This window comes from Bubalus kerabau, chromosome 3 (genome assembly GCF_029407905.1).
Source record: "Bubalus kerabau isolate K-KA32 ecotype Philippines breed swamp buffalo chromosome 3, PCC_UOA_SB_1v2, whole genome shotgun sequence".
In the NCBI taxonomy this organism is placed as follows: domain Eukaryota; kingdom Metazoa; phylum Chordata; class Mammalia; order Artiodactyla; family Bovidae; genus Bubalus; species Bubalus kerabau.
In genome coordinates, this window is record NC_073626.1 from 22,221,152 (window position 1) to 22,227,911 (window position 6,760).

Consider the following 6,760-nt stretch of genomic DNA (forward strand, 5'->3'; position numbering starts at 1 on the left):
CATATAATAATTTATTGTGTATACTTTTGTGGATGATTTTAGGCAATGTTTTTCTATATTCCTCAGTTAGCTACTCTTCCTCAAAAAAGTCCCTTGAGGAAGTTCCATTTCAGGTGATGACAAACACCATTCACATGGCAACTAGAAAGCTACTTACTAATACTGTTCTCACACAGCAGTTGTTCTGAAGGGACCAAAGAAGTCCAAAGAGAGCCTCACGACGAGGGTGGGATTCGAACCCACGCGTGCAGAGCACAATGGATTAGCAGTCCATCGCCTTAACCACTCGGCCACCTCGCCTACTGATAACAGAGTAAAATCATGCCTTCATCATTGCAGTTCTACTCTGGAGCACTGTATCAAATTGCCTTTTTTTTTCTCTCTTGGTTTAATCCTGATTCGATTCTTGTGATCAGATTTTTAAGAAACATTTCACAGCAACCATAAAACTGAAAATGACGCTTAGAATGGTCCAGTTACTTGGCATATACAAAATGACCAGGTAAAACCAGTACACTTCGGTGCTTAAACACCTAGATCCTTGTTGAACACATGAATAAATGAACATAGCCAGGATTTCAACCCTGATTTGTTGTCATGGCTCCAGTCATCTGCCATGTTTTCTCCCAGAGACTAGGGTCCCTCGGCCGCTGCACTCGGCAGTCGAAGGGCCGATTTACCTTCATCCTGATTAGAACATGTCCCAGGATACCTGTTTTCTGGAAAAGAACTAGAAACAATAAAGTTTGTCTCTGTGATTCTTATGTTTGCTTCTGAAATATACTGGACTGATAAAAAGTCGCCTTCATTTCTGCCTTGTTACCTTCTCTGGGGCTTGGCATTCATCAATCTGTGACATACAGCAACCAGTGAAAAGGTGGTTGGACAAAAGTAGAAAAACGCAAGCGTCTTGCCGGGCCGTTTTGGTTATAGAGTAGATTGGAGTCTCAGAGTGTGCGATTGATTTACCGCGGCTGCCACAAACTCGGAGAAGGGCCAGGAAGGGAAATCCTTGCTGCTGTAGGAGCCAGGATGCCTGCCTACTGGTTGTGGTTCTGTCCCACTCACCATGTGGCCTTGGGCAGGCCACTTCACCAGTTTCATATCCACTATCTCTGTCTCACCTCCACAATTCTCCTCTTTCTCCGGCAGGAGGAAGTTGAACTTGACAACTTCAAATAAACCAAGTATCAAGAAAGGCTTCCACTCATTAGGGTTCAACTTCTTTTCTATATTTAGTGCAGAATTTTGGAGATAAATTTGAAAAGACTCTCACATGCCAAAATGCTGTAGCTCTTCCTTCTCATGAAATCTCTGCTTTGGATCTTAACTTATGGCAAGAGTTATGCTTTATTTTCCTTCTTATGCTCCTTTACTGAATTTCATAGAATCTTCAACATACAACATACTCTGAACAAATTCTGTCTTACGACAGGTTTTGGCCCTTAAGGAGAAGGTCAGTTTCAGTTCCTCCACCTCTCTGCTCTTCTGGTACTAAATATTCACGCCCACAGTTGTATTTCTGTTGCTACCTGGTTTCAGGATAACCTCTCCTCTGCTGATCCAGGTGAAGAAGGCAATGGACTCCACTCCAGTACTCTTGCCTGGAAAATCCCATGGACGGAGGAGCCTGGTAGGCTGCAGTCCATGGGGTCGCTAGAAGTCGGGCACGACTGAGCGACTTCACTTTCACTTTTCACTTTCATGCATTGGAGGAGGAAATGGCAACCCACTCCAGTGTTCTTGCCTGGAGAATCCCATGGACAGAGGAGCCTGGTGGGCTGCCGTCTATGGGGTTGCACAGAGTCACTACTGAAGCGACTTAGCAGCAGCAGCAGCAGCTGATCCAGGCCAGCTTTCTGTAATTCGTGCTCTCAAAGTCTCCAGCTCTCAGCCACTCTAGGTAAGACTCCCACATCTAGAGCTCTATGACTAATCACCCTAACCTGCTCCCCATGCAAAAGCCAATAAAGAGGCAAGGTTGGAGGAAAGGAAAGTTTTGAACGCCAGCAAAGAGTAGGGTTACGGTCTCCTGCCCAAAGGCCAACTCCTCACCACTCACAACCAGTGGGCAAGAGGTTTTATAGACAGAGGGAAGGGGCTACATGCAGAAGCAGCACAGTCAGCTCTGACAGTCATCTTGGAATTGGTCATCAGTGGTTTGATCAGCATCATCTTAATTGTTTTAAGTACAGCTCATGTTTAGTTCCAGGGCCAGTTTGTTCCGGTTTCCTTGAAGCCAATTCTAGGAACTCTGGAAGCTTATGTCATGACTGTAGTCTGGTCATCATGTAGTTAACCTCTCCACCTGTTGGGGGTTTCAGTATCTACAAGACAGCTCACAGGATATGGCTCAGAATATTATCTATAGCCCTTGAGAGGAAACTAGGAGTGCAGTTGCTCAGTCTTGTCTGACTCTTTGTGACCTCATGGACTGTAACCTTCCAGGCTCCTCTGTCCATGGAATTCTCTAGGCAAAAATACTGGGGTAGTTTGCCATTCCCTTCTCCCCGGGATCTTCCTGACCCAGGGATTAAGGTCCTTTTAATGACTGCTACTGCTGCTGCTGCTGCTGCTAAGTCGCTTCAGTCGTGTCCGACTCTGTGCAACCACATAGACGGCAGCCCACCAGGCTTCCCCGTCCCTGGGATTCTCCAGGCAAGAACACTGGAGTGGGTTGCCATTTCCTTCTCCAATGCATGAAAGTGAAAAGTGAAAGTGAAGTTGCTCAGTCGTGTCCAACTCTAGCGACCCCATGGACTGCAGCCTACCAGGCTCCTGATAATTATTATTTAGTCTTGTTGGACTCTTTTCCTTTGTTTCTGCTTTTTTTTTCACTTCTCTAAACTTACTCTTTGGCTAAAGATTTTCCACAGACAAAAGGCAGGCGAGGACATAGGGGACAAAGGCTATAGGGTCTTGTTTTGTTTCAAAGATGTATTACAGCTTACTTTCAAATGGGAGAGAGAGGAAGCAAATGATAAATCAAATGGGGTAAAATAGTAACAGTCACTAATTCTAGATAAAAGGTATATGGTTATTTGGGGGGTATTGTTTCTTTTTTTTTTCAAATTTTTAATTAGTTTGAAATTGTTTCAGAGGGAGAGAAACTGCGCTGGACGTGCGCGAGAAATCGAAGGCTGTGAATTGGGGCCGGGCTCACTCTTTAAGATATAGGAGACTCCCCCCTTTCCTAGATCATCTGAGGTACTAATAATTCCTGATAGCTCCCTGATTCCTAAAGGGCTGGTCGCAGATAAACAGAAGCCAGTCCTGCCTTGCCTGCTTACCTTTTGTTCTAAGCAACAGCCCAGCCCAGCCTACCCTCGGCCAAGCTCGGCAAAGCAGGAGGACGCCAGAAATTTGCACGAGGTAAATGTTGCTCCTTTGGATGACCTGGGCGCCTACGTGATGCCAGGCACCCAAGCTCATGCTTCCAATTAGTCCTAAGCGATCCGTCCAGGACACCGTGAGCTCTCTGGGATGTTGCCTGCCATCACCACGAAACGCAGGGGATATATATATATATATATATATATATATATATATATATATATATATATATATATTTGGCTTCCGGAAACGCGGGTGATTTGAGGGTCTTTGTTCCAAGGAAGGTGGTGCTGGCGCGGATCCGCTTTGACTCCACCTCTGCTCCCTTCCCAACGCCACCTCCTCAGCGGGTACCCCAGCTGCCCAGCTACCTGCTTCGGTCTCCTGAAGCCTTACAGGAGGAAAGGGCAGGAATGGAGGTTGGAGAGTAAGAGATAACAGATAGTCTCTTTTCAGCCTCCTTCCTTTAGAATTTCATTCTGTTGTTTTCGTCTGAGGCCGCTGCGCGTCGATTTCGCAAATGGGCATTTCCTAGGCAATTTACTAAATCTTTGAGAAGCAAAGGAATTATGATTATAAATCACGAAAGGAATCCAAGGAAAACTGCTCGCAGCTGGGGGTGTAGCTCAGTGGTAGAGCGCGTGCTTAGCATGTACGAGGTCCCGGGTTCAATCCCCGGCACCTCCACCAGTTTTGAGCGGAATGTGTTTGTAATCAAGCCGCTTTTCCTTTCGTCTCGAAACCGGGTGTCTTCATTCAGTTTTCTATCTGTACTGCCTATGTGGTATCCAGTTTCTGCCCCGAGAGTGCTACCACCACCAGGAATGTCCAAGCGTTTTTGAAAGATAATTGGCCTAATTTATTTGGAGTCCAAGTTAAAAGCAGAAAAGAAGAAAGCAGAAAGATCAACAAGAGACTCTCACTTTCATTCACTTTCTCCTGAATTCTGAAGCGTTCTTAGAGCAAAATACACACTGGAGGTGGAATAGTAGAAAAATATCATTTATTTCTTCCTAATGAGCATCTGACTACCCCCTGCTTTCTTTCTTCTCTTGAATCACTTGATGTGGAAGCAGTGGTCCTCAGTTATAACTGCAGGGTTCTATGCATAGGGAAACAATAAAGTGTTGTCTGTCATCCTATGTGGTGCCTTCCCAGCCTAAACTGAATGACAGATTGAATGGAGACTGGCTGCTTCAATGAATTCAGACCATTGCCACTTTGCTAAGCTTGAGCGTGTGAGAGGTCAAGCATCTAAATATCTCCTGTTGAAAAAATTTCAATCAAAATAAATGACATGGGCTCATTTCAGAAATAAATTTGAGTGAAATTTATTTCACTTCTACTTTCACAACACAAATATCCCGCTGTGTGTCTTAAACAACCTAATAATCAGAGCTGATTTGCTTAGACCAGACCTAGTCTGAAATACTGGCTGAATATAAGAGAGGCAAAAAAAAAAAAAAAAAAAAAAAAAAAAATCAGTTGTCCCTTTTAAACGTGTTAATTTATAGGAATTAGTTTTTATTCTTGAAAATAATTCCATACAATATTTTTTAGTAAGTTTTTATGATCTGTATCACCAATTTAAGTCCTTTCAGGTATATTTGTGGTCACATAGATTTAAGTCTTTCATGACAAAGATATCTACTGTCTTTACTATTTTAATGTTGTAATGGAGGTACTAATCAAGGCATTTAGCATAAAACAGTAATTAGAGGAGTAACTAGTAGATAGGAGGGGATAAAGCTCTCTGTTAGGATGATATACCTAAAAACAACTCCTCAAAACAGAAAAGCTACTACAAATGGACAATTTAGTAAAGAACCTGGTTGCAAAATTAATACACATACTAGTGTTCCTAGACGCAGGCTTTGGAGGATTTTGGTTATTGATTCATTGTTTTGAAAGCTGACAAATGAAGGAAAAGAATCAAGTATTTATACCACCTCTCTTATCTGGAGGGTACTTCAAGATAAGCATACAGTTGATGAGGTAAACTTTTTCTCTGTAGAATAATCACTGCTAATACATGCAGAAGGAATTATAAAATTAGATTCAACATTTTGCAATTGATACTGCTTTAATGTATCTAGGTCACAATCAGCAATGGCTGCTACAACGATGAGGTAAAATTGGATGGGGGAGCTCTAGAATGCATGAAACAGGCTGACATACCTGAAATCAATGATCAATTTCTCACCACTAAAAGTGAGACCAGTACACATCATATGCCTCTTTCTCTAATAAATATTTGTATTATTTATTTGTAAAAAAAAAGGTCCAAAATTGAAAGTTAAAAATTTAGTTCTCAATATATATTTATGCTTTATATTTTATATGAAATACATTTTAATTTTTATTTTCATCAAAGAATGGCTTGTATTTCTTTTTTAAAAAGTTTTAATTGAGATAATTAGCATAAAACACGATATTAGTTTTGGTTATATATGGCTTCTGTTTCTTGAAAATCACTGTCAAGTATAGTTTTCTTTCAGCTTCATTGAGGTATAATTGACAAAATTGTAATTATACAATTACAAATTGTAAAGTTGTAAAATATATTTAAAGTGTAAAACCTGATGATATACATACAATTTTCTTAATAGGGAAGACAGAAGGTTTGTATTGTTATTGTTTCTTATAAAATTTGATCATGTCAGTAATCACTATGAAAGAGTGGAATAAAAAAAAATACGTCATAAAAACGTAACAATGACTTTTGGTCTACTAATAGGACAACTAGAGTGGAGCAAATATGGAAGACTAGTTTATGAATGTAGCTTTTTTCCCTTCAAAACTAGCTTCCGTAATTGAAGAAATGTTCTAACCTCCCTTGAGAATTCACTCTGCCTGTGCTAATGTCTTTCGTATGGTATATATTATTTAAAAGCAACTTTTCTTGATATATTGGAGCTACAATCCTTATTAAGCAGGGGTGGAGGGGCTTTGAGGAATACTTTCCCCATAACTCAATACACTTAACTTTAAAAGATTCCATTATGTATGCTTCAATATTAATCCTTACAAGGATTAAACAGTGAGAAGTCAGCTGAAACCGTAGTTCAGCTAAAGTGGAGATGCCGGGGATCGAACCCGGGGCCTCATACATGCAAAGCATGCGCTCTACCACTGAGCTACATCCCCACAACTGAAGAGGGAATTTTTTCCGTTGTTGACCAATAGTGAATACGGTTTATGGCTAGACGTTCTGTGCGCTCCTTCAACCTACACTCGTAGAAACATAATCAGGTAGATTTACTAAATACTTATTAAATAATACCATCCATAAATTCCCTGTACTTTCCCCTTAATATTCTTAGAATTTATCACGACTAATCACGTAGATTTGTTATTTGACTAGATGTTTCCTTCTCTAGCAAGATAGCTTCAATAGGGCAGAGCCTGTACTGTTTTCTCTCGTAAC

The 6,760-nt window shown here is 41.2% G+C and overlaps 3 non-coding genes across 3 annotated transcripts; 1 reads left to right on the forward strand and 2 right to left on the reverse strand.

Annotated features, from left to right (window-relative positions):
* Positions 1-218: 218 nt before the first annotated feature.
* TRNAS-GCU (transfer RNA serine (anticodon GCU)) lies at positions 219-300 on the reverse strand. The gene has a single exon. It is a non-coding gene; the product is annotated as a tRNA-Ser (tRNA).
* A 3,648-nt stretch (positions 301-3,948) lies between these two features.
* Positions 3,949-4,020, forward strand: TRNAA-AGC (transfer RNA alanine (anticodon AGC)). The gene has a single exon. It is a non-coding gene; the product is annotated as a tRNA-Ala (tRNA).
* A 2,388-nt stretch (positions 4,021-6,408) lies between these two features.
* TRNAA-UGC (transfer RNA alanine (anticodon UGC)) lies at positions 6,409-6,480 on the reverse strand. The gene has a single exon. It is a non-coding gene; the product is annotated as a tRNA-Ala (tRNA).
* Between the last annotated feature and the right edge of the window lie 280 nt (positions 6,481-6,760).